The sequence below is a fragment of the Papilio machaon genome, chromosome 9 (genome assembly GCF_912999745.1).
Source record: "Papilio machaon chromosome 9, ilPapMach1.1, whole genome shotgun sequence".
Lineage (NCBI taxonomy): Eukaryota > Metazoa > Arthropoda > Insecta > Lepidoptera > Papilionidae > Papilio > Papilio machaon.
In genome coordinates, this window is record NC_059994.1 from 3,054,721 (window position 1) to 3,081,811 (window position 27,091).

At 30.9% G+C, this 27,091-nt stretch overlaps 1 protein-coding gene across 1 annotated transcript in view; it reads right to left on the minus strand.

Moving 5' to 3' along the window:
- The window catches only part of LOC106718772 (suppressor of lurcher protein 1), a 245,727-nt gene extending 219,821 nt beyond the window's left edge, over positions 1 to 25,906 (minus strand). Inside the window, exon 1 of the mRNA XM_014512942.2 lies at positions 25,675 to 25,906. The gene's annotated coding sequence lies outside the window, so the exon portion shown is untranslated. The remainder of the gene's footprint in view (positions 1 to 25,674) is intronic.
- Positions 25,907 to 27,091: the final 1,185 nt, after the last annotated feature.

Sequence of the window (27,091 nt, forward strand, 5' to 3'; positions counted from 1 at the left end):
TAGAATCATAGGAGGAGAATAATATTTAATTCCCTTTGCTTATATAAAAAATAGTAGATGTTTGTTATTTTCTAATATTTCTTGTACATAGCGTAAAGTTTAAATGAATGGATATTTGTGAGAGAAGAGGCCATGAGAGTCAAAGTTGCCTGTCCTAAGTACTGATTTTAATTAAAAAACCTTCTCTAAACAGTGAAAGTCATAGAGCCATAGTGGTCTAAAATTTAGTTCAACATTTTTTTCATAGACGACATTAGAATTACCATCTTAGCCTATCAGTAATTTTAAGTTTGGTAGCGTAAACTTATTGTTTAAGTAATTAGGCCTCTCTGGCTCTTATGCCCTCATTGATTAAATCCAAGAAATTCAATTCTTCCCCATTGATTATATGATTCTGAAAAACGTTGGCGACTTAAAGTACGCATGAAAAATGCAAGATCACTCCACTTTAATACCTGTAATTAAAATTTTTAATCCATAACAAAGCTACGAAGCGCGTCTTAAATTGTATAGCACTTTTAAGTGTCCGCTTTATTTCAAGACATTAAACACATATTGCTCAACTATTAAGTGTATAACTTACTTTAATGAATTGAAAAAAATGCATAGATCTAGTGATCAGTTGAGTATAATGTAATCTAAAATTTACTAAGAATTCATAGTTCTAAAACTACTCACTACTATAAAGTAAACGCACACCAAGGAACTATTAAAAATATATAATTTCGCATAAAGAAAATGCCTCTGCGTTCTCATTACGTTCTAATAAAAAACTAAACTGTACAAATATGAAATGGTATAAGAAAGTGCGCATTTAAAGAGCCATTGAAAATCCATTAATAATATCCGACACGCAACCACTGAATATATGGACGATGAATCGATTCCCGACGTATCGCAAAAAGTCGCTACAAAGAACTAAATGTCGTCACCGTGGTCCATTCAAGCAGAAAAAGTTACGACATTTATTTATAGATATATGTAATAAACTTTGTTACTTTTCACCGTACTTTTTAGAAATACGACACGGCGTGACTCTGTTCTCATCTACGGTTATAACTCTATTCGAAATTTCATTCTAGTTGTTTAATTACAAGGGCATCATATCATTCGATTTGTAGATAAATTTTGCCTCTGAATATTTAAAAACAAATAATACTTTGAACATGCAATATTAAACAGCCGTGAACTGTTTGATATTACATAAACAAAATGCTTCTCTAGCATAATTGGGTCTGACTGAAACATCTCCATTTGCATAGCCTTACAAGAACTTTAAAAGAAATAGGAGCAAAGACGAAGGATTTTAATATACATTTGCATGAAATGAATAATAGATAAGACGCTGCAGTTAATTTTTTACATAAAGTTAAGTTAATCTCCGTATTTTCTTATTAAGCAAGACTAAGATTTAATAATTCCGATTTATGTGACTACAAAATTCATAAAAAGTGTAAACGGAAAATAATTCCAACGCCAGATTTCAAGAACGACAACAAATAAAGAGAATTGAACATTCTTAAAGTGAAATAAACATAAAACAAATTAAGAATTTTGTCTGTAATTTCTTTATATAAAAACACCTGTTAAACAATAATAATACAGCAATATTGAAGAACTACGAGTACTTAGGATTAAAGGCAAGACCATTAAATCGCAACTCAAACAGTTCGTTGCTAAGCTAAGAATTAGCAGGGTACTAAGCTAATACGATTTGTGTAATAACTACAGCAATGCAGTGGTTATTAGGCACCCATTTCCACGATTGACTTATGTTCGTTTCTATTCCATTTGAAAAAAAAGTAATGTATAAAGAAATTATCGTCTTAAAGTCGATTTCCACTACTTTTACAGTTGTATTTAACAAACATTATTCAACAATACAGTTTCAACTTCAAAGTCATGTCTTTATGTTCAAAAAAATATTTTGGTATAATGATAGCCATTTTCCAAAGATCACTATAATTTTTCCAAAATATTTTGTCAGTATTTCAAATATCAAAAACCTTTCAAACACACGATGAAACAATTAAAATGAACAAAGAAAATGATTTAAATCACAATATCTTGGAACTTTAAAATAAATATATTATCTTAGAAAAAATTGTTCCTTAGATTTAATTATAGAAATAATTTCGAGGAATTTTCGAACCACATTATGAGTAAAGTTTCAAAGTGTCACAATTTAATAATAAATTTATTCATAATTCAATGAATCAATTTAATGTGTTTCGTTTTTATAAATGTACTTTCACTTTCTATAAATGTAGTAAATTCAAATTTATTAAAGGGGATGCAAGAAAATTAACAATCATCTCTAAAACAGATGCACTAAGCTAAGATATTACTATAATTCGACGCTATTTTGTTTATTTTATAAAATCACCAATACTTATTCATTAGCGCACCTCACGCTACAATTTGAGACCTTGAATCAGTTTTATTTAATTAATGTGACAGAATATTTAAGAATGTATATGATGCGTCGAATGTACATCTAATAACGTTACCTCTGTTAATAAATTTCTCATATCACTGTTCTTATGTTGTATAATTCATAATTGATTCAACAAATTGCTTACTATTGAAAAACTGAAACTGTAACATTGTTACTTCGTATGATAAAGCATCTGAACTACTTAATAACTCGTAAAAATTCGAAAGCCTGTATAAAACAGGATGCAATCTACTTTACGTTTTATTAAAATGTAGCTTAAAACCTGAGTTTTAATATGGATTCTTCTTTGTTACTGGAACGATAGAAGCCGTATGCGGAAGTGCACATAAAGGGCAATTTAAAATCCATTAATAACATACCCGTCGTCGAGTCCCGAACAGTGTTGACGGCGTATCGATTGAAACTACCATTATACTTAATACACATACTTAGCAACGAAACGTGTTCTATAAAACACCTATTTCACAAAACACCAAATCATTAAAACTTCTCCCTTTTATCCAACCTTAACACTTCCAATCATTATAACTGACAAAACTTGTATAAAATATATACAAAATCAAATTTGTGTTGTGTTAAATTAGTTGCATATTAATTAATTATTGCTAATAATTATTACGTTGCGATACCACTAAGTCACTATTCTTTTTGATCGTCTATTGTTTTTCACTTTTTCATCTTTTTCATAATACGTCGTGTAGGACCATAGGGTCCCTAAAGATGATTAAGGACAGACACTGGCTCACCACTACCGCACTGGAGCGCAGGCGCACGTCCGCTTCGTACCGCGTTCGTCACTCAACTACCCAGAGACAGCCGTCCCTTCCAGTGTGGTACATGAGACAGTGAATTGTATCTATTCCATAGACACAAACACTACATCCCTTCCTTGTTAACAAGTTTTATTTTATTATTATTTTCAACTCAATCAACATCTTATATATATTTTTTACTGTAATTATAAATTAATAATTTCCAACCAGATTGTTTCATTCATTAATGTTTGATGTATCTTCATTTAAATTTCCATTACATTTCCATTCCCCTTCCACTCTTTTTAGATGTGTAACGTTCATTCTTAGTATTTGTCCAGTTTCTTCATTCCTTACCGTGACATATAGTTTTTCCGACTACATGAGGCGTAGAGATAAATGTACTTGCAAGTTTGTTTGTCCTATCTAATTCTTTAACATAAATTTCGAGTCCTCTGGGGCAACCTCAATTCCAATTGAATGGAATTCTCTGTAGTCAGCAATAGAAGTGTTCCAATTTAATGGTAACCGAAGTGTTTCCAATTTAATGGTAACCTAAGTGTTTCCAATTTAATGGTAACCGAAGTGTTTCCAATTTAATGGTAACCGAAGTGTTTCCAATTTAATGGTAACCGAAGTGTTTCCAATTTAATGGTAACCGAAGTGTTTCCAATTTAATGGTAACCGAAGTGTTTCCAATTTAATGGTAACCGAAGTGTTTCCAATTTAATGGTAACCGAAGTGTTTCCAATTTAATGGTAACCGAAGTGTTTCCAATTTAATGGTAACCTAACTGTTTCCAATTTAATGGTAACCTAACTGTTTCCAATTTAATGGTAATCTAAGTGTTTCCAATTCAATGGTAATCTAAGTGTTTCCAATTTAATGGTAATCTAAGTGTTTCCAATTTAATGGTAACCTAAGTGTTTCCAATTTAATGGTAACCTAAGTGTTTCCAATTTAATGGTAACCGAAGTGTTTCCAATTTAATGGTAACCGAAGTGTTTCCAATTTAATGGTAACCGAAGTGTTTCCAATTTAATGGTAACCGAAGTGTTTCCAATTTAATGGTAACCGAAGTGTTTCCAATTTAATGGTAACCGAAGTGTTTCCAATTTAATGGTAACCGAAGTGTTTCCAATTTAATGGTAACCTAACTGTTTCCAATTTAATGGTAATCTAAGTGTTTCCAATTTAATGGTAACCGAAGTGTTTCCAATTTAATGGTAACCGAAGTGTTTCCAATTTAATGGTAACCTAACTGTTTCCAATTTAATGGTAATCTAAGTGTTTCCAATTCAATGGTAATCTAAGTGTTTCCAATTTAATGGTAATCTAAGTGTTTCCAATTTAATGGTAATCTAAGTGTTTCCAATTTAATGGTAACCTAAGTGTTTCCAATTTAATGGTAACCTAACTGTTTCCAATTTAATGGTAACCTAACTGTTTCCAATTAAATGGTAATCTAAGTGTTTCCAATTTAATGGTAATCTAAGTGTTTCCAATTTAATGGTAATCTAAGTGTTTCCAATTTAATGGTTACCTAACTGTTTCCAATTAAATGGTAATCTAAGTGTTTCCAATTCAATGGTAATCTAAGTGTTTCCAATTTAATGGTAGGTAATCTAAGTGTTTCCAATTTAATGGTAACCTAACTGTTTCCAATTTAATGGTAATCTAAGTGTTTCCAATTTAATGGTAACCTAACTGTTTCCAATTAAATGGTAATCTAAGTGTTTCCAATTTAATGGTTACCTAACTGTTTCCAATTTAATAGTAATCTAAGTGTTTCCAATTTAATGGTAACCTAAGTGTTTCCAATTTAATGGTAACCTAACTGTTTCCAATTTAATGGTAACCTAACTGTTTCCAATTAAATGGTAATCTAAGTGTTTCCAATTTAATTTTTTGATTACCGAACTCCAACTAATGAACTTTATAACAAACAAAATTACTTAATGTCACTCAAATGTTTAAATTTAGGACTTGTACTCTCATAATGAACATAACAAATAAAAACATTAAGTCTAACATTAAACTCGAAAAAAGAGATAACAAACATAACTGACGTAACAAACACAAATTAAATCTATTACTCCGCGAACTATCTATGGAATAAAACTATTTCGTTCGAAGGCCTTCAAATGTTTAACAACTGTCAGACGAGATAAAGAATTGTAACAATATTAATGCTTTCAAAAATAAACTTAAATCATAATCATCGCTGAACTGTAATAATCTCTCAATATTTTCTACATATATAACTTTGTCATTTCTGTCAAGTTAGATTCTCTTCTATAGTTGTGTTAAGGTTTATTTTGCTTTATATTCATCCTGTATTCTGTATCTATATTACGTATTAACCCGCAAGCCTGTATGATATACATATTTATTTTTCGGGTATATCAATAATTGTTCAGCATAGTTTAATAACATTTAAAAACTTCACAAAACATTTGTTTATAGCAAACGCTTTAAACTTACACCTTCCTTACAACGCACAGAAAAACTATAACTATTACTTTAAATAAATGCAATTACTCATAACTATTTTTTTAAATAAAATTACGAGCACGGATTTACAGAAGTTGTTTACGCACGGCGGTATGGTTCCGAACATATCTACTCCTTTTTTTTTTTTTTTCATTGTAAGTGAAGCATTGTGTTTTTTTTTTTTGAGAAATTAAGATCTTTATACCTAATGGTAGTCATAAAAATTAATTAAATTAAAAGAAATTTACATCATCTGATTAAATGATGTACTCATCGAACAACGCCATCAGAAGTCATGTCGTCATAACAAGAACAATGTTTACATTTCCGTGCATGTGACTGTACAACCAACTTAATGGATATCTGCAATAATTAACAACTGATATAGGAGAACGGTAGGTCTTGTTTCTAACAAACATTTTACGTATAATTTAGATATATTTTGTAGTACAGAAAATACAAAACAAAACAACAAAAGTGTGAGTCATTGTCACTATCAGTGGCTGCAATGAACTCCCCCTCGAAGATATACTATGATCGCCATGAATAGTACGAAGAAAAGTATATAGATTAACCTTAAATTAAGTTGAAATCTAAATTTTTTTTCTCATTATTTTGCATAATAATATGCATTATTATGCATAAATTTCATATAAACCAAACGGCCATGCCAATAAAGTATTTACTATTTAATCACGATAATTATGTGTTAGTCAAATGCACACTTAGCTAATCCATTTCCTTTTCTTTTTGAATTGCAGTTGTTGCTTTACTAAGTATCAATGTTATCATAAGTCATAAGATCATTGGTTTAAGTATGTATCAATTCACTAATCACTCAGCGTTCCGGCCGACGCCATGATGTATTATCAAGCCGGCGTATCAACAACACTCAAGCTTAATGTCAAAGTAAAATATTGAATTAAATAATTGAAAAATTTTGTATGTTGAAACTAACCCGAATAATAATAATATCATGTAGCATCGAATCTTAACCCTATTCTTTCGTTTAAAGAAAAGTTCTGAAGGGGTCTTTCCTGTTACTGAGTGAGGAGTAGAGTTATACATCATAAAATACTAATATAATGTTTCTCTTATATTCGTGTCTCTTTTTTCGCTTGCACTTATTCTAAGGCACTTTAAGATATCCCTATTTTGAAGCTCGACTTCCCCATTCATTTGCGGCCAATATGGAACAGTACTAAAAGTTTAATGTTGCAATCTTCACAAAAAGTTTTAAACTCTTCATTTACAAACTGCTAGCTCATTTACAATCTGCAGTGATTGAATGTGGATAACCCAGTCGACTAAAGAGTTCCTTCAGGATGTTAATAATTTGTGAACCTGTTATGGTCCTGGTCACAGGTGGGCACAGTTAATCAAAAGTTAACTTCGTTAATCGTTAAGTCGTTAAATAAAAATGTAAGTTCGTTAATCGTTAAAGCCTTTAATCGATGAAAATTTAACGCAAGTTAAAGTTGACAGTTAAAGTTAATTTTTGTTAATATTATAAGGGACAATCAGGCAAATGGCCATATGAATAATCTCCGAATCGCATGGACCGATTTTGTCGAGACTATCAATAGAACCTAGGCTATATTTTTTCCGCGCTTACGAAATCACGGACGAACGCTAAACCTATCTATAGTTTAGTTATATTTTAAATTCAAATAAAACTTAGACGATTGGGCCTACTGCCTGTACAATACACATGACAGCGTGCACTAGTTACACACACTTGTATACTACGCTGACAATGATGGACAAATGACCTTTTCAGTCATTTTTTTTATCGACATTCCGACGTCACGGAATTAGAGTTAACTAAATTTAGACAACACAAATTTTCTATTAAACTGTGAGACCTGGTAATATTCAAAAGAAAATAATCAAACTTTTGTGCAGTATTTACATGTATCTGTTACTATTTTGCACCCGGATATTCATTTGCTCATACTCCAACAATTGAACATTTAATTTTTACGTATAATTTGGTAATATATATATTTTTTGCTAAGGACCCACGAACAGACTTTAGTATTAACTACTTTTTTATTTATTAACATAGGTTTATCAATAACACTTCTTAACATCAGAGGGAACTTATTGTAACATTGATAAATAAACTATATAACCAATCCAGTGATACATCTCAACGCATCAAACTATACAACTGAGATGCCGTCGATAACTTCTAGCATCTAATGATATATCGTCGGATCTAATGTTATATGTTAAATAAAGTTAAATTGCTCTCAGTGTACAGAGTGTACGTCACATGACCACGACATAACGAAAACAACCGATTGCGGGTGATGTCTTCTATCTTTCTTATCACCTATAAAATCGTTATAGTCAATTAGTAAGAATATGTTTTGACTTATTTTCAACGACATTCTATTAATTTTAAAACAATCTTTCGATATACGCAAAAATCATAATTACACTAACACAATTATTCTATCTCTTTCTTCATTTTTTCTCGTTTTAGCGTATACTTTTTTTTGTTGTAAACAAACAAATTATCTTCGCTATTGTAATAATGTACGTCTCTTTTTAGCAGTCGTTGCAATATCAGCTGCTTCCTACTGAAAATGTTCGATTTAAATCTAAAATCTAAAATACCTTCAATTTAATAAAAGTTCTTTTGTTTTTACTAATGCTTCTTATTTAAAAGAAGTCCGAGACACATTAAATTCAATCTAATGAATTTCATTTTGTACAATGTAATAAAATAGTTTAGAATATCTCTAATGTAATAGAAATCCAAATTATAAATGTATACTTTTCAATACTATTTTACCTTACCTTATTAGGTTTACCTATTTACGCATTCATATATCCAATTTAATGGACATCCAAAATAGACGAAGATATATCACCAATTTAATGGAAATCCAGAGCACTACATATCTGTATTATCTATATATATAAAAGAAAGTCGTATTAGTCACACCATTTATAATGATTATGAAAATTGGTGGGCAGGCAGCTCAGAACCAGGAAACGGACATAGGATAATCTTTACCCCGTTTTCTATCCTTTTATTCCGCGCGGACAAAGTCGCGGGTAAAAGCTAGTTTTAGTTAAAATGATAGCCGATTTTCAAAATACGGCCTGTACCTGTCATTTTACGTGAAATACTTAGTTGCAGTTAATAGATAATAGACCCATATTTCGTATGACACTGTCTTAGATCCTAGAACGGTTCGTTGAAGAAGATTCACAAATACCTTTGCCAGAAATATAATTATTTCTGAACAAAATAAATATGTCAGTTGATACTTATTGTTTTAATTTGATGTGTTGCATTTGATGTGTCTCGTTACAGAGAATATTTGATGACCAAATAGTGAGTAGATTAATATAACAGATTTAAAACATCTTTACAAATAAATCAGGCCACCCGTTGACCCCGCCTTTTATTGACGTTTCTTACACTTATGAAGATTGATATTGTAAGTACTCGAAGGTATAATAATTTACAATAATTTCAATCGCTTTTTTTTTACAATTAATTTTTTACAGTTAGCTGTAATAATTTGTAAATATTATTGACAATTAAAATTTTTGTGAACTAAACTTTAATAGACAAATATTCCTACTCATCATAATAAATAGATAACGACGGCGGAAGTGATATCGCATGCTTGCAATATATCATCATTACTATTTTACACGTATACAACTTATAAAATCGGATAATACTGTAAACTAATGTTCCCCATATCATATTGTCATCTTTCTTCTATTATGAAATCTGTAATAATTGTACTCTACTTTTAGGCATAAAATTAAATATCTTGATTGAAATGTTTCAATTTACACACAAGTATTTTATTACTTAGGGCACAAAATACGGACATAGTTACCAATTTTCTATTTTGTTGTTTTTTTTTTTTTTTTTTCACCTCGTCGCCATTTGTAGGACCATAGGGTCCCTAAAGATGATTAAGGACAGACACTGGCTCACCACTACCGCACTGGAGCGCAGGCGCACGTCCGCTTCGTACCGCGTTCGTCACTCAACTACCCAGAGACAGCCGTCCCTTCCAGTGTGGTACATGAGACAGTGAATTGTATCTATTCCATAGACACAAACACTACACGTCGTATTGCGCGTCGCCAGTTCGATCTCAATGATAAATGAATACTGTCAACCAGTTTGATTTTTACCTAATACTAGAAAACAAAAACGGAATAATTTTGTTTTGTTGGAGTGGCATAACATCATATTAAACCTTGGATCAATGTGATCAAGGTGTGTATTGAAATGTTCCAATTTAAACTGTCCTAATCAAATTTTAAAAACTTTTTTAATTATTTTAACACACTTAATACAAATTTCTGCAAGAAACATCAAGAGAATTGTTTGAAGTTAGTGGTCTTTGTATAACATAACCTATGTTAATGAATTAACCACAACATAAAATCTATTCCTAAGAACCCGCATGTACGAAAAGTTCACGTTATCATAATTAGTACCGTCTACACCTAGTTTACTTTTATTTTACTAACTTCAAATATAAAAGCTAAATTCTGTTGTCATTTTATTACAAAACCACATCTCAAAACCAAATTAAAATTATTAATTAAGAAAGTTGAATACTACTTTTTATTTTATTCATAACTAGCTGTCGCCCGCGACTCCGTCCAGGCAGAATTTAAAAAAACGTAATAAGTAGCCTATGTGCCCTTCCAGACTATGTTCTATGTCTGTGCCAAATTTCATCAAGATCCGTTGAGCCGTTCTGGAGAGACCTTCAAACAAACATCCATCCATCTAAACATTCGCATTTATAATATTAGTAAGATTTAAAATAACGTCTTGTTAGTATCGTTCGGTGACTGTTACCTTTATTTTTCTTTTCTTTACCATATCAATAATGACTATGTTAATATAACTTTTTAAATTTTTTACAGTAATTAAGGAACCTAAATTTTGCTACATACTACATATTAGAACCTATTTGATCTCAATCGATTGTAATTCGTGATTTAACTGTCATAGGTCCCCAAATAGGTACATATACGAAACATTGAGAGAATTGAGATAGAAATGTCTATTCAAAGATGCATGACTGTCGACGCCGGTCCAGTTTGAATCGATTTAAGTCAATTGGATCTGACGTTAGAGCTAACAGTACATTTATCATAATCCCGTTTACTATAAGCTATATAGGTTGTAATAAATGATAAAATATTGTATGTCCTTATCTTAAATGTTTACTTTATAATTTTATTGTTATTCATGACGAATGGTCAGATTAGGTGACAAATCGTTCACCTGAGACAAAAGTTACGGTCGTAGTTCGCTACATAGTAAGCGACCAGACAATGTTTTTCATTTTTTTTTTACAAGCAATTACCAACAAGCAAAGATCAATTTAGCAAATAGCCGAAATACTATTGAATTGATGATTATCGTAACCTTTCATATTAAGTTACAGTTGTAATATTTTTATTAAAATGCCTGAACTGAATTAACTCATATAAGACAAAGTTTATATTATTTATTAATTAAATAAAAGCTTAGAAGAAAGCCCTGTGCAAGCGAAACTTGAGTATTCCCGTCAGAAGTTATAATTCTTTGGCGAAACTTATACTCCACTTAACTTTCTTTCACCTATTTAATGAAGCTTGAAGAACTTAAGTGTTGTGTAAACATAATAAACAATTTACCAATAATGAGGTAAATTTTATCCTCACATAACCTTTATCAAACATTTTATTTAATTAGGCATTGTTAATAACGCGATAAATTCTTATTTATCGATGAACGCAGCATTCACGAAAAAGCATGACTCGTTTTCACGTAAGCAGAGCATGCAAGCGAGAACGCGGGACAAGCTATAGAGGCATGATAATCATGTAACATTATCGGCCCTAAACCGATTACACAGACAATAAACTTTTTCACACAATATTTGTCCTGTTATTTGTTTACAAATATTTGTACTAACACGAGTACTCAATAATGACAAATTTTATTTGAAGTCAACATTAGTTGTATTTTCACCAACTAATAATTTACAGACGAACTCTTGCAGTTCCTAAATATAACAGTATTGTCTTTTAAATGCGAAGATATAAAAATGTGGCTAAAAAAATCAAATTATCATAACGTTATTAACGAAATGAAAATTGGTTAGAATCATCATTTTACAAACAATAGAATTATTGGATGAGGGGGATTTTTCTGATTAATGATTTCAGACTAAACGAACAAAAGGTTCAAAAGGGTTTCTATACAAAGATTCAAAATGATTTGCATAATATTTTAAATACGCAAATGAGAGATTAATTTACGTCTACATCACATCGAACAAATTAATGTGTTGAAATGTGACGGCTTCTATTGTTTCACGCTGTATTACATTAAATTGAATTTAAACGTTAACTTCATTTTTAAGATTGTTTTACAAATTACAAAACTGGTTTCTTAATTTTAATCTTTTAGTAATGGACCGTCTAATTACTAATATTATGCTGCAAAGCTTATCTTACCTTTGACGATATAATACTTTCACGTTCCATTTACTTTGTGTAAGTTTACACTTTTCTTGTCTCTTTTAATATAATAAAAGTAATGTTTGGTAAACACACATAACTTATGACTTTTCGTAAATCTTCCTAGCCATGTGAACCTGGTGTCTACGACTAAAAGTTTTATAGTTTGTTTAATTTGTTTGTTACGAAACTATAATTCTATACATTCGTGAACTTCTCAGCTCACACTTAGCAAAAAAAATAGAGTACAATTTACAAAACTCAATAACATAACTATGAGAAATACATGTCCATTATACCAATGCCAAAGTTCAAAGTTTATATTGGACTGTAAGCCCTTATAACAAGTGGAACATTGTTCATCAATATTAATCAAACTAGAAGCTTACTAAATCAATATATAAATTCATAAACACAAAACTTTGAAAAGAAACAATGTTTTAACGATTACTTTTTTTGGGAGAAATTGTCAACATTGGAATTGTCCTTGTTACCGCATGCCCTAAATTCGTATAGAGATATTTCGTTACGTTATTTTTGGGCAACATTGCGGAAAATCAATCACCGCCAGATGTAGGACAAGCGATGTTCGATCTACATCTATTACTGTTCTTATTCTCTTGAGAGTGCTACAAAAATCCAACGAGGATTTCAGTCCGAGGTAAGAAAAATTCGAATTGACAAGGATGTATTTCTAATTTAATAATGGAGCTTACAAAAAACGTTGCTTTCTGTTAGGGAATAAGAAAAATAGATAATTTTTTAAAACAATTGTTACAAATTTAAGTAATTTTTTAGGTATTCTGTCTGTGTGTCTATATAAATTATTGTCCGAAATAATAAATTTTGTCATTATAGCCATATTCTAGCTCCATCAGATCAGCACCATGTCATAATAATATTGCCTTATCACGCGATTTACACATGTATGCAAAATTTGATAACAAACATCGGGACTACAAACTGAAACTAAATAAAAATTGTAATTTACAGATTTTTTTTTTTAATTTATCGTAATTTTATAATTCACCAACTTTTTTCGTAGTAAATATAAAAACTAAATATATTAAAACTTCTCTTTGGGATCATCAGTTTTAAAATAATAAAATTTATTAATTCCTGAGAGATTCTTTTGATTTATTACGTTGAATTTACCAAACAAATAGCTTCAGTACAATTCTATTAAATGAATGAAAGTAATTTGCATTCTAATTGAAATATGTCCGCGAAAGATAAATACGTTCATTTCAATCGAGCTCAAAAACAATATTACATCTCGTGTTTAGCTTACAAATTATATCGTCTAAAAGTACAGCTTACTCTTCAAATAAAATTATTACTTACGTTAGAGGAAGATGAAACTATTTACTATCACATCACCAATAAAAAGTACAAATTAAAAACAATATATCAGTATTATAAGATTATTCAATGTCTGAAGAAATGTGCAGATTGTTTGAAGAACTTTTGAACAACTTAAGTAAATCATCGATTTCATTACGAGAAAGTCGAAACCGATCGGCTAGAGCGCGTCGCGTAACAACTTAATGTGGGTAGACTTAGCTAGATATACTAATAAAGTGATATATTGTCAAAGTGACAAGAGTTTAACAAATGATGGATTTACATTTATAAATATGTCATTATTAAGTTTAATTTAAGGACAATTGATGTACTAAACTAAATGTTATAGACAAAGACGTTGTCTATTAACATTAAAATATAGGATAAATATAGGATAGTCTTTAGGATCTAGTATTAGTTTGAATATTAAAATGTTGGTACTTTCAAGAAATAATTGTAGGCACTACATTGTAGTGAATCCAAAGTAAGCATATTGACACAATCTTCAATGTGTCACGTATTGCACGGTGAGGCAATCCATTTCACAGAGTTCGTGAACATTCAATATAGAATATTTGAAATAGAACTTCTTTTATTTATGTATACGTATATTTAAACAACAATATCAATAAATATATTTATACTATAACTATTACGTGCAGTCTCTCACTATGGCTATAATTTTATACATCGTTCATCAAAATACCAAACTCTTACCTCATTGATTATGTTGAAATCGAAAGAAGTACCTTATTTTTTACAAACAGGTACGAAATATGAAAATATAAAACAATAACGGAAATAAAAAGAGGGAGAGTATTTATTGAAACATAAATAGAATAAAAAAGCAAGACTTGAAAATATTGTCTTTTAAGAATAAAAGTTGGTGCTTTTTTCTCATTAAGCGACAAGGAAAGTGGACACTCATCTGAATGTTAGAGGAACACATCTTTGTACAACAAAGGAATTTTGATATTCATATCTCTTCGCAGCATTTGACTACGTCGTCTTAGAATCAAACTGAAACGGATTTATATTGCAAACCACTTGCTAGTATCAAAGTGACTTTAATGGTTTAGTATGTCAAACGATTACACTCGTAAGATTCAACCAATGGCCATATTACAAATAACCAGAACTAATACATCAATTATATGGCTTAAGGTTTACGTTAATAACTAAGTATATAAGTGATAATGAAATGGAGAAGTGTGACAAATGCATGCTAAATTAAAATTCACATCACATCATTTGCTTTACTTCTTTTACATAAAATTTACAATGTAATAATATTAAGTTATCTATGTTAACAGAATGTTGTGTGAAATTGCAACAGATACGTAACAAGAATTCTGAACGTGATACATAAGCTAAAACAAAGCGCAAGGCGTGGGATAAGCACGGATCTCACACGTCGCAAAAGTCGCGCTATCCGGCGTATTGGCGTGTCGTTGTCGGAGTTAGCGTTTCGGTGTCTCTATGTCGGTGTTAGTGGACTGACACGAGGAGAGTTCAAAACAAACTTTGTTACTTGTTCTAAACCCGCAGCCAGCTAAAGTAAGTTGTTCGTACGAGATAACAAACAGTGCTCGCCCGCACGACAACCTCAACTAATGTGACTTTAATTGAACGAATTGATCCCTCATTCATATGTGAATACAGAAGTCTTATTACCTTCAGTTGAAACTCAATTTTCTTATTTGTATAATAACTATACTATTGATTACTCCGAAGTAGAGTTGGCGACAGGCAGACGGCTGTTCGTTAAAATTAAACCAAAATAGCAAGATCTATAAAACCTTACGTACCGCCCTAACGAGAGTAAGATAAATATAGGGAAATGATTAGTGCTAAGGTATAAATATTACTTTACTAATTGTTCGAAATTTTAGTTTCGAAATTATTCTTTACCTTAAGCGATCAAATTATGCCGTGTTTTTTTTCAGTAGTTATTTTTTTTGTAGCAGTAGTTTTTATTAGACCCGGTTCACGATGTATTCTTTTGTGACTGTAGCATGAAAATGGGTCGACTCGGAGAAATAAAAATTTCACTCAAGTAAAGTACTAGCAAAAGATGTGAACTGTTGTTATTTAAAATTGTGGCAAAAGAGTGAACGATTCGACGTAAGTTAACACAGCCAAAATCGTCAATTATAAAAAAAACAGAAAGTTAACATGATGTAAATTGTTTCGTAAATTTTGTAAAGCATAATTTTTTCGCATGTTTTCCTGAGGTAAATATATCTTTATTCTTGCTCACAAACTGGTAACTCATATAAATAATTTATACTTGTTATTCGTAAAACTGAACAATTTTGGAAGAAATGGGACATTAGAACATGCAAAAGACTAACACAATTAAAGGAATATCTTATCATCTCAACAATGTACACATAAGATGTAGCATTCTTAAATATGGAACTATTTTCTCTCCAATTCAATAGGCTCTTCGAACGTAATTTGAATCACAATGAGAAATATGCTTTTCAAGATAACTTGTTGAAATTTTGCATACGTTAACCAAACTAAAAGTTTTAATGGTTATTGAGAGAACTGTTTTAGTTGTTTTAAGTTATATATGCATTGATTAATTTTAACTTCATATTTTAAATTATAAAAATTAATATTGTCTATGTCCTTGAAACGAAATAAATTGATTAGATCTTATCAAAGTAAAGTAAACAGTAGTAAGTTGAAGTAAAGTAAACCTACTTATGATTTGTAGCTGCCACCGGCGACTCCGTCCGCGCGGAGTTAAAAGAAAAACTTAACTTAACCTTTGCGTTCTTCCAGACTATGTACTACATCTATGCCAAATTTCTATGGAGATGTCTTCTAACAAACATCAATCGATCCATCCATCCATCGAAACATTCGCATTTATAATATTCCTTGAGATTTCCTATTAAAACTTGTAACTTTTATCGAATGTAATTGGCCTAAAATCATTTCACTCTCTCAAGGACTAAATTTTAGAATTTTTCACCTGTTGTCGTGATAGTGATCTTAATTCTATTTCAAAAATATGAATAATTTCTGAGTATACTGGTAACTGAAGTTTCACTTGTCCCAGATTTGACAGTGACTGATTAAACATGAGGTACACAAAGTTTAAACAAGAATTTTGGCCGAGATTCTGACTCGACTATGAAGGTAAATTAAATTTACATCGCATTTATGGTCTAATAATACTTGATTATCAGTTAAACAAAAAGCATCGAAAAATATTGACAATCATCAAAACAATTTAAACCACTACACAAGCATTTAAGATTAACCTATCAACAGGGCGATAAAAAATGCATTTTTTAAAATGCAAGTCGTTTGTCATTTCTTCAATTGCAGTTTTATATAAAATAAAAGGAAATAAAGAAAAAAAGATATTTCCCTTACTAATCTATCTGGATTCTAGACCTCTTTCCATTTATTCAGCTTAATTACTATGCTCTTTTCCTTCCTATAGCACTAAGACCACAAAGTACCTTAAATCGTCACTCTAAAAGTAAAAGGACAACGTTTATATAAATAATCGCATGTCTATCGTCGCCAGGACGGCCGAGTAATGCGATGAATCCAAATTAGATTTCCTTTCAGTAGCACGTGCCCAGCTATAATCCTGTTTGCGAGATCTTCTAGCTATCCTATAAAATATAAGTTTGCGTAACAGGATACGCGAGAAATGATCCCAAATATGACTTGAAGATTCTCTTTTTATAAGATTAAGCGACCAATACGAGTACTACATGTATGTAAGTTTCTAAAGAAGACAAACAGAAGAAAAAATATTCAAATTACAGATTGTCAAATAACATAAAGGAAAGTTCAATTAAGGATTTTTTTTATTTTAAACGTGTTTTATTAATATTTTGGTGGTAAAAAATTAGTATTAAGTGAACAGAATTATATTTAATATGAAATAGAGGTCTATTTACTACAATAGGTGTATCAACCAATAAATTGTTAGTATAACAATTTATTGGTTACCTTAGAATTGTACATTTTATGTTGATGAATTTACTTGATAGAGCAATACAAACAAAGAGACAACCCGCTTAGAAACGCTTTAATATGTATTGTGTTTGTTCTCCTCGTTCTATATGTATTGTATTACAAAGAATACATCACATACAAGTACCTTCATACAAGTTATTTGTAATAGATTTTGGCAAATGTTTAATTTAAACTTGATAACTTAGTACATGTATCAAATACGTGTACGTGTGAACGTATATATACAGAATTAAACAAAATCTTTGCCACATATCATCGAAAATCTCAGAACAGTCACCATAAGAATTATTAATTGGCACATATATGTTAGGCGTTTCGTACACAAAACGTAAATCGTCGAAAATAATATTGTAGTAGCTTTGCAAGAATTTCGTTGCGCACGCTCCGTAGGTACACACAATGTTGTATAGTCTAATATAGAAATCTCTATTAGGTGAGCTATGGCTATAACGAATATATGTCAACTGTATGATTTACTCCGCCATCTTGAAAATTACAGCTACTTTTCTCACGACGATCTTTAATTTACTTTGCGAGCGACTCTCTTTGGTGATGACAGATAGAAATATCATCGGCGCGCGCTGTGGATGAACATCATTATCTTTCATCTGTGTATTAACGACATTGTATTGCGTAAGTCCTAGCGACTTAAATCGCCGAATTTCGAAGATTTATGTTGGTTTGTGTACGAAGGGCCTTACTCTAACAATATATCTATATAATACGAATAACATTGTGAGCGTCAAAGGACATATCGCCATAGGTTGAAAATAAACGTCCTCGACTGTGGTATTTTATAATTCATTATTATATTCGATTTTTGTAATGTCTATATGACCATCGGTTTCCCCTGCACTTATATATAATAAAAAGGTATTGTCACCCAACTCACACTTCTTATAAAGTATTACAGTATATTTTTTTCGTATATTTCGGCAATGGAAACCTGCGATAAGAGTCCTTTTCAGACCCGGATTAAGTTAACGGAGATATGTAATGTTTGTAATAATATTCTGTCATTTCCACATCAAAGATTAAATTCCGCAATGAAACCCTATACGGAGTCACTAGTCTTAAATGGATTAACAAGTTTAAAGGAGGTCGCATTAGCCGTACTTGATCTGACTTAAGGTCGTCCTTCAAAATTTTGTTAACAAAACAATACTATGTATTCTACATCATACAAGACGGTTAAACAAATAAAATCCGATAAAAAGACAAAAATAAATATTAGCTCTTACTCTTATTGCCTCACAGAATCATTAAGCGCTGACTATGATAGTCCCTTAGTGTAGATTCAGTGTGTTTATTTTTTTAACTCTACACTAAGATACTGTTTACGTAATCACCGAGTCTGAATACGGCAGTTAATCATTGAAAACATAACACTTGATATTTAATTTATTTTTTTATTTCATGTTTATTTTTTTATATTGATGTTTACCGTTTTGCCGACCTGCCCAATTTGTATCTGTAATTTTTTTTGGAATTATATCGATTCAATAGGCATTTTGTCCCGTTCTGTCGATCGGCCTACCGAACAATCGGAATTAAATACCCATTTTTCCGTATCTATAATAACTTTACCATCTAAACACCACTCTCACTAACATTATAAAAGTGAATGTTTAGATGGATGGATGTTTCTTTCAAGGTATCTCCGGAACGAATCAACGGATACGAACATAGTCTGGAAGATAGGCTTATTACGTTATTTTTTAAATCCGCGCGGATAGAGTCGCGGGCGCCAGCTAGTGTACATATAAATATTTACGAAATGTTTTTTAATAACAAAGCATTCGGTTCACGCGGCTAAATTATTTTAACAAACATATAATATAATAACAGACGTTACGCAATACGTAAATATGTTAATGTACTCGTACAATTTAATTCATTTCCGTACATCAAACTTGACACGAGTATAAATTATCTATTTCATAAATAGGATGGCTATTTGCGACAGATGCGTTCATATGCGTGTACATAGAATCAGATAATATCCAGATGATACTACATTATTCTTGTGATGATGATCACATAAAGAAATGGATTGTGTGAAAGAGGATATGCGTAAGAAGGTGGTGAATTCAGATATATCGGGTGATAGAGATGTATGGAGAAGTAGTACATATTGTGCCGATTGATAATGACGATTCTCTTTTCAAAACAAAGGTACTAATGTATCTTTGTAGAATTGTTCCAACACAAGAAATCGACGGTAAATGTAGCTTTTTTGCTTAACTGGTATAACAGTTTTTTTTTTTTTCATAAAAATTAAAAGTTTTAATTTCAAAGACATTATATATAATTCTTATATATATATACGTAAAATCATAATAAATATATACGAGAAACATGTTTATGTGATGATAGAATTTTGGTATTGAAATACGAAAATTCATGTAACAATAATAACTTGCAGAAAATGTTTAAATAAAAAGCAGACAAAATAATGTATATCCTTCGATTAACCGGATCGCGTTTTCTATGTAGATCATAGCCGACTTACAAGTCACAAAACGAATTTTTATTTTATACCGCCCGTATTTGCCAAATGGCGGCATTTTTACTTAACGACCCGTGAACGAATGCGTAAAATAATGAAATCGTGATTACTTTTACGTCTTATTATTATGGAGATTTTTGTACATTATTAAAATAGTTTTCATAACAAAAGGCTTAATCTTCCTATTTGGGAAATAGGGTATATTCATCAAAATCTCCACTTCATATAGTAGACTGATAGACTTACTCATAACAATTTCAACTTTGAATAAAAGAAATATTATACACATTTTAATTAGTTTTTCATAAAAAACCAAAATATACAGTCAAATGAGCAAGCGCGTTACCTGATATTGAGTGCCTGTTACAATTCATAGATAAGTAAGTTCTTTTTAAATGTTTTGTGCCAGAACTAACCGCACAGCAGCGTCTCTGTCACCGAGCCAGGTATTGTTGTTTGACTATATGTACCAAGGTCTCCCGAAATGTTGAAAATTTGATTGCGGAGATTCGTTTGGCTACGCGAAATGGAGGTCCGTGATCTCTGCCCAGTCCTTTGGGTTATAGGCTTAAAGTTGTGTATATTAAGCCAATGAACCACAAATGTGTTGTCATTGGTCCTCCGGCACTACAGTTATTGAGGTTAACAAAAATACATCAGATTACTGCCTACATTCAATAGAGTCTTATTGAAGTCAATCATAAATCATAAATATAAACCATCTAAAAGGCCGGCAACGCATCTGCGATTCCTCTGGTATTGCAGATGTCCATGGGCGTCGATGAACACCTTGGTGTTCCCGCTGCTCGTTTGCCCCCTTCTCTTATAAAAAAAATGAGCTTATAAAGTTCTTGAGAATATTAAAAGCACAAAGTAAAAGCTTAACTTTACCTTAGTCCCGTCGACATTTCGTTTAGAATTAAATCAGCCTCTGACAGAATTAAATAACCGAACACTATAACCGGCGTTCATGGATATTAAGAAAATATTCTAGTTACTTTTTTCTTTTTATGTAAAAGTTCTACCCTTCAATCGGGGTGTATAATAAAGGATTCACAAGTTGAAGAATTATGGCAACAGCGTTTTCATAGAAATCATTAACATTTAAAAAAAGGGTGTTCAAGGAAAACCTTGGAAGTCTTTGATTTATTATTTATGATTTCAGACGATAGTAAAGTATAAAAAACAATTTCAAACAAAATGCACTCAAAAGTAACGTAAAAAAACAATTTCAAACAAAATTCACTCAAAAATAACATAAAAAAACAATTTCAAACAAAATGCATTCAAAAGTACCATAAAAAACAATCTCAAACAAAATACACTAAAAAGAAACAAAAATAATGTCATGAAAACTTCTTTCTTTCTTTCTTCTCTCTTTCAAAAACCCTCTAAACTCTAAAGAAAGTTCTCTTCTTTCTTGTAACATGTCTATATTGTATAATTATTGTTATTTCGCAGTCGGTGTCGGCCGAAGTAAATAGGTGACATTTTATATTTGAGATGTATTAGACATACTTACGTTTATGTCCCTACTTAGGCCGAAACCGACTCCAAAATAACAATAATTATACAATATAGACATGTTACAAGAAAGAAGAGAACTTTCTTTAGAGTTTAGAGGGTTTTTGAAAGAGAGAAGAAAGAAAGAAAGAAGTTTTCATGACATTATTTTTGTTTCTTTTTAGTGTATTTTGTTTGAGATTGTTTTTTATGGTACTTTTGAATGCATTTTGTTTGAAATTGTTTTTTTATGTTACTTTTGAGTGAATTTTGTTTGAAATTGTTTTTTTACGTTACTTTTGAGTGCATTTTGTTTGAAATTGTTTTTTTACGTTACTTTTGAGTGCATTTTGTTTGAAATTGTTTTTTTTAAGTTACTTTTGAGCGCATTTTGTTTGAGATAGTTTTTTTGTTTTGAAGTCGGCTATTTTTTTTTCTTAAAATGTTTGTTTTATTTCTCAATTTTTAGTGAATTTGAAGTTTAATTACAAATTTCCTTAATACGTATAAGGACATAAATAAGACAAATAAAGAAAAGGACTTTCCTATTTAATATGTGTGTACTTCAATTCAAAAACTAATTTAGAATACACCAGATAACCTCTTATCCTTTAAACAATGAAATAATTATCAAAATCGGTATACAAATTGAAAATTAACGAACTAATACATCGTACCCTGCCTTTAATTTTGTCCAGCCGCGCGCCGCAGTAGCATTTTTCGAATGCGCGTAGTTTTTAATAATTTAATATCTTCCAAACTATTGACCAGAATTACATAGTTTAAAGGCTAATGTAATCTGCATTTAATACTCTAGCCATCAAACATATTTATTTGGATAAGGATTCATATCGAATATAATATAATAGCGCCGTAAGCTTACGACGCTGTTTTTCGTGTGCAATTTAATCGAAGTTTGTTCATAATAACATGGTTTTTGTGAGACATCCATAGATGATAGATATATGCCACCTGAGACTTTTATTTAGCAAATTTAAGGATCTATAATTACTCGATACATCATTTTAATGTAGGTCATATAGTTTGACCTACGTAAGCCCAGAAAGCAAATTTGTGCTATTCATTGTAACGCGATGTAGCATTTTTTGTTTCCGCGTAATTTTATTCTTACGATATCTCCTAAACTATTAGACAGAATGATATAGTTTCAATCGCAAATATAATCTACATTTAATTCTCTTGATAATGAACATATTTATTTACATAAGGGTTAATACTGAACTTGAATAATAGCGTCGGAAATAGGGCATGAATTTAATTAATGTTTCTAAAGAAAAAAATGGTTATTGTGAGAAAACTATAAAAGATAGATATATGCTATCGCGGACTTTTATTTAGCACATTTAAAGAGCTACAATTCGCCATACATCATTTTTATGTAGGTCCTATAGTTTAGCCTACGTAAGCGCTGAAAGCAAAAATGTCCCTAATTTCCGCAACAAATTTTTGCTATATTCAAAATCTACTAGTCTTCTAGTTATTTAAAAAAAAAAAAAATGGGACCCACCTGCAAGCACTTCCTTTCGATTAAAATAATTTTTATCAAAATCGGACCACCAGGGGCCGAGTTTCGCGGTAACACACATAAAAAAAAAAAAAAATACAGTCGAATTGATAACCTCCTTCTTTTTGAAGTCGGCTAAAAATCAAATCTAAAGGTACTGTTCTTAGTATCATCAGGTCGCAATATGTCCCCACTGTATGGCTCGGAGCCTACCCTAAGTTAGGGGCTAGGCCGTAGTCAACGACGCTGGCTTAGTGCGGGTTTGTTGATTTCATACATATCTTTGAATTTCTTTGCAAATATATGCAGGTTACATCACGATGTTTTCCTTTACCGTAATAACGTCAGATAAATGTAAATTAAAAACATATTGCTATATGGCAGGATTCGAACCCAGGACTTGCAGATTACTAGTCAAGTGCTTAACCCCGAAGTCATCGACGCTCCCTTTAGTATACATAAGCAATAACTGAAAATCCATATAAAATGTTCCTTGTCACGCAAAGACCTTCATAATGTTTAAACCGTTACAAACTGAACAAACTAACTTTGTTTAAACTTAAAAAAGTCAGTTTTATGTTCTTATAATGATATTCTTCTTCTTTCTATCCTAAGTATACAAAATATACGTATGATATAAACGTACTACGAAGAAGAAAACTAACAAAAGAAAATTTATCTCAAACTCAAGTTCTGTTTAAAGTTTAAGTTAATACGTCAAATTCACACAATCGCTGAGTACAAGAGCAAAGGCAAAGTACATTGTTTAGATTCCACTTATCCCTTTGAAAATAATTCAACTGAAATCTTTGTTATCTGATTCTGTCTTAAGCATTTGTAAACCATCCACGCTACAACATGGTTTACGAAATTGATGACACATTTATTGTAAGTGTGTTTAACTATCGCCTGTGAGTTTCAACTTTAGTACCACTTTTTTTTCATATTTTGTTGTCACAGCTTTTTCAAAGATAATGTGAGTGAGGGATGACGATCTATGTCAATTTAAACCCTTTGTACACTTAATGACTTATAAGAGATAGACATGTTATACACCTACATGAATGCCTTTTTAAATGGCGCAAGTAGTACTATATCTATGGGCAGTTACTTATTATAATACTTTACGCTAAGAACGAGACAAATGATTAGGGAAACATGTTATTAGAAAGAGATAAATATACGTCATAAGTAACTTTTTGATACTTGTTGTGTACAAACGCGTGAATGCGTGGGTTTTTAATTGCCATACGAAAGCTAGTACCACGTATCTACAACTTTAAAAACATCTTAGTGTACACTAGACAACGTAAATCTTCGAAACCCGACGATTTTAGTCTTACGCAATACAATTTCCGACATTTCTATCTGTCAACGTGACTGTCGGTTTTAATGTAGTCGCTATGCCCATACTGGCCGAATAGACAACTCGCGTTGATGATTCGGCGTTGTATGTACAGAAGGCGCACAACGCGATTCTCGCGACTGAACTATACAATATTAGTTTCGAGTATTCCATTGCCTTGTGTGTACAGAGCCTTATTGTAACGGCAGTCGACAGTATAGTCAAACAGATTAACTCAGCGTAATCTATAATTGTGTATTAAGACTAATGAATGTAAAGAACGTAATGGATTTGTAGACTTGTGCAAAACATGTAATCTCTCTTTGCTCATTCAGGGCACGTGTATAAAGTGGAAATAGGGGAGAGATGGGCAATATTGACAAAATTAATTATTGAAAATCTAATTATTAATATGATCAAAATGGTATAACTTACTGCATACATTTGGCTAGATGTTTTATAAAGATTGGTCTTTAAATTACTATCAGTTTTCAATTAATGTAAAGATTTTGACTTTATCTTTTACAATAACATTGTGTATTATTATTTGTCAATGTGCACACTGTACTGAAGTATAAGTAAGTTTTCCTAACATTAACGTACTTATTTGATTTCATTGATGCTATATTAAATCGCTCCGTAAAAGAAAAAATATTAAAAACGGTTATAAACGGTAACGAAACTAAAAATTACTATCATATCAGCCACATGTAGCCAGCTGTAGGTCTCCTCTAAAGATCATCACAATGATCAGTCTTCTGCCACCATCATTCAGGATACTCACGCAACATTGTGAAAGTAAAACAAAGTTATTGAAGTCAATGTAAAGTAAAAAAGTTAATGTATACTTAATAACTCAATAATCATAAAATTATTTCATAAACTAAATTACTTGTATGTGTATTTGTTTGTATTTTCTCATTCTAAAACTAAATAATTAATAATATATTAATATCATAAGTATTACAATATTATTAACACATAATTTATATGTTCATATATTTTTAAAAAGTTTTTAAGCATTTTGTTTTTAAATGTAAACACTATTAAATTGTAGCTAAAATAAAATATTAAAAATAAAAAACAAACAAAAAATTTTTTATTTTTACCTAATTCAGATTGTTACATCATTTAATTACATTTTAATAATATTTTATATAAACTAATTTAAAACATGTTATATATTGCTTATATTCATTCAAATCTGATACGTTAAGTTCTTACCTTCGCTTTATAACGAAGCATTTAAATAGGTTAACATCTGTACTATTTAGTCACAATGTATATTTTTCTTACTACATACACATTGAAAACACTAAAAGTATTTCTAATATTATTATACAAACACAGCTAGTTTAATAACAAAAGAATTTTAATAATTATACACTCGTAAAGTTACTTTACCGATGTCGCAAGACCGCGTAGAAATTCTACGGCGTAGAGGACCGTTCGCGCGTAGCGGCCGCGTAGCACTGAATGAAATGGATTCACAGCTCTAGCCATTAGTAGGCTTTTTCAGTACTTAAGGTTTTTCCTTTGAGCTACGTAATGAAGGTCGTCCACTACTTGGGAGTCTATTAAGCGTTAACACTTGTCATCGTAGAAATTTAAAAATATGATGATACATTTTCATTTTAAAATATACTACAGTGGAAATATATTATACTTAATTTACTAAATGTAAAAATTATATCATTGGACTTTATATTTAGGCATTGACAAGGAGCAAAGTACTTTTTCTTTAATATAAAGCTACAGACGTATACAAGACATTATACTTATAGAAAATGTACGTTCATAAGTATTCATAAATATTTTACAAGTATCGAATATCTTCGAGGACATTGTACACATATCAAATATAAAATTAGTTTGTATTCCTAACTAAATCAATACAAGTTAACTCATAATATTGTCGGCCTAATAAATCACCAACAAAAATAGATTCAATATAACTAATTGGTTATTTTGTTTGCCGGTAATATGATGGCATCAGGTCGAATGTTAAGAATTTACATATTTTTTTTTTTATAAGAGAAGGGGGCAAACGAGCAACGGGAACACCAAGGTGTTCATCGACGCCCATGGACATCTGCAATACCAGAGGAATCGCAGATGCGTTGCCGACCTTTGAGATGGTGATACGCTCGCTTCTTGAGGGACCCTAACTCGTAGCGATTTTGAAATACCGCCGAGGACACACCATTCCACAACGCGGCAGTACGCAGTAGAAAGCTAATGACTAGGCTAGCTAATGACTAGAAAGCTAAGCATATCTAATGACTTTAATTAATTTGTAAGATAAAATGATTTACAATCAAGAGCTTAAGGTTTACTCGTACGTATCGCATACTGTTATATTGGTGATATAGTAGAGTAAGACAAAATTATATTTACTTAAATTTAAAACTTTTAAAACGATGTATGTTAAAGAGATTTTTACTTAATTAATGAATAAATTACAGGGTACATTGAATATATTATATAAAAGAAGTTAAATAAAAATAATTGACATCACAGCTCGGCATTACTCGGCAATTTTATATTTAATCAAATCATATTAATCTATATAATACATATTACAACAACACTAACCTATGTATGTACTTTCACACGAGAGTTTCACAGTTATACAGAACAG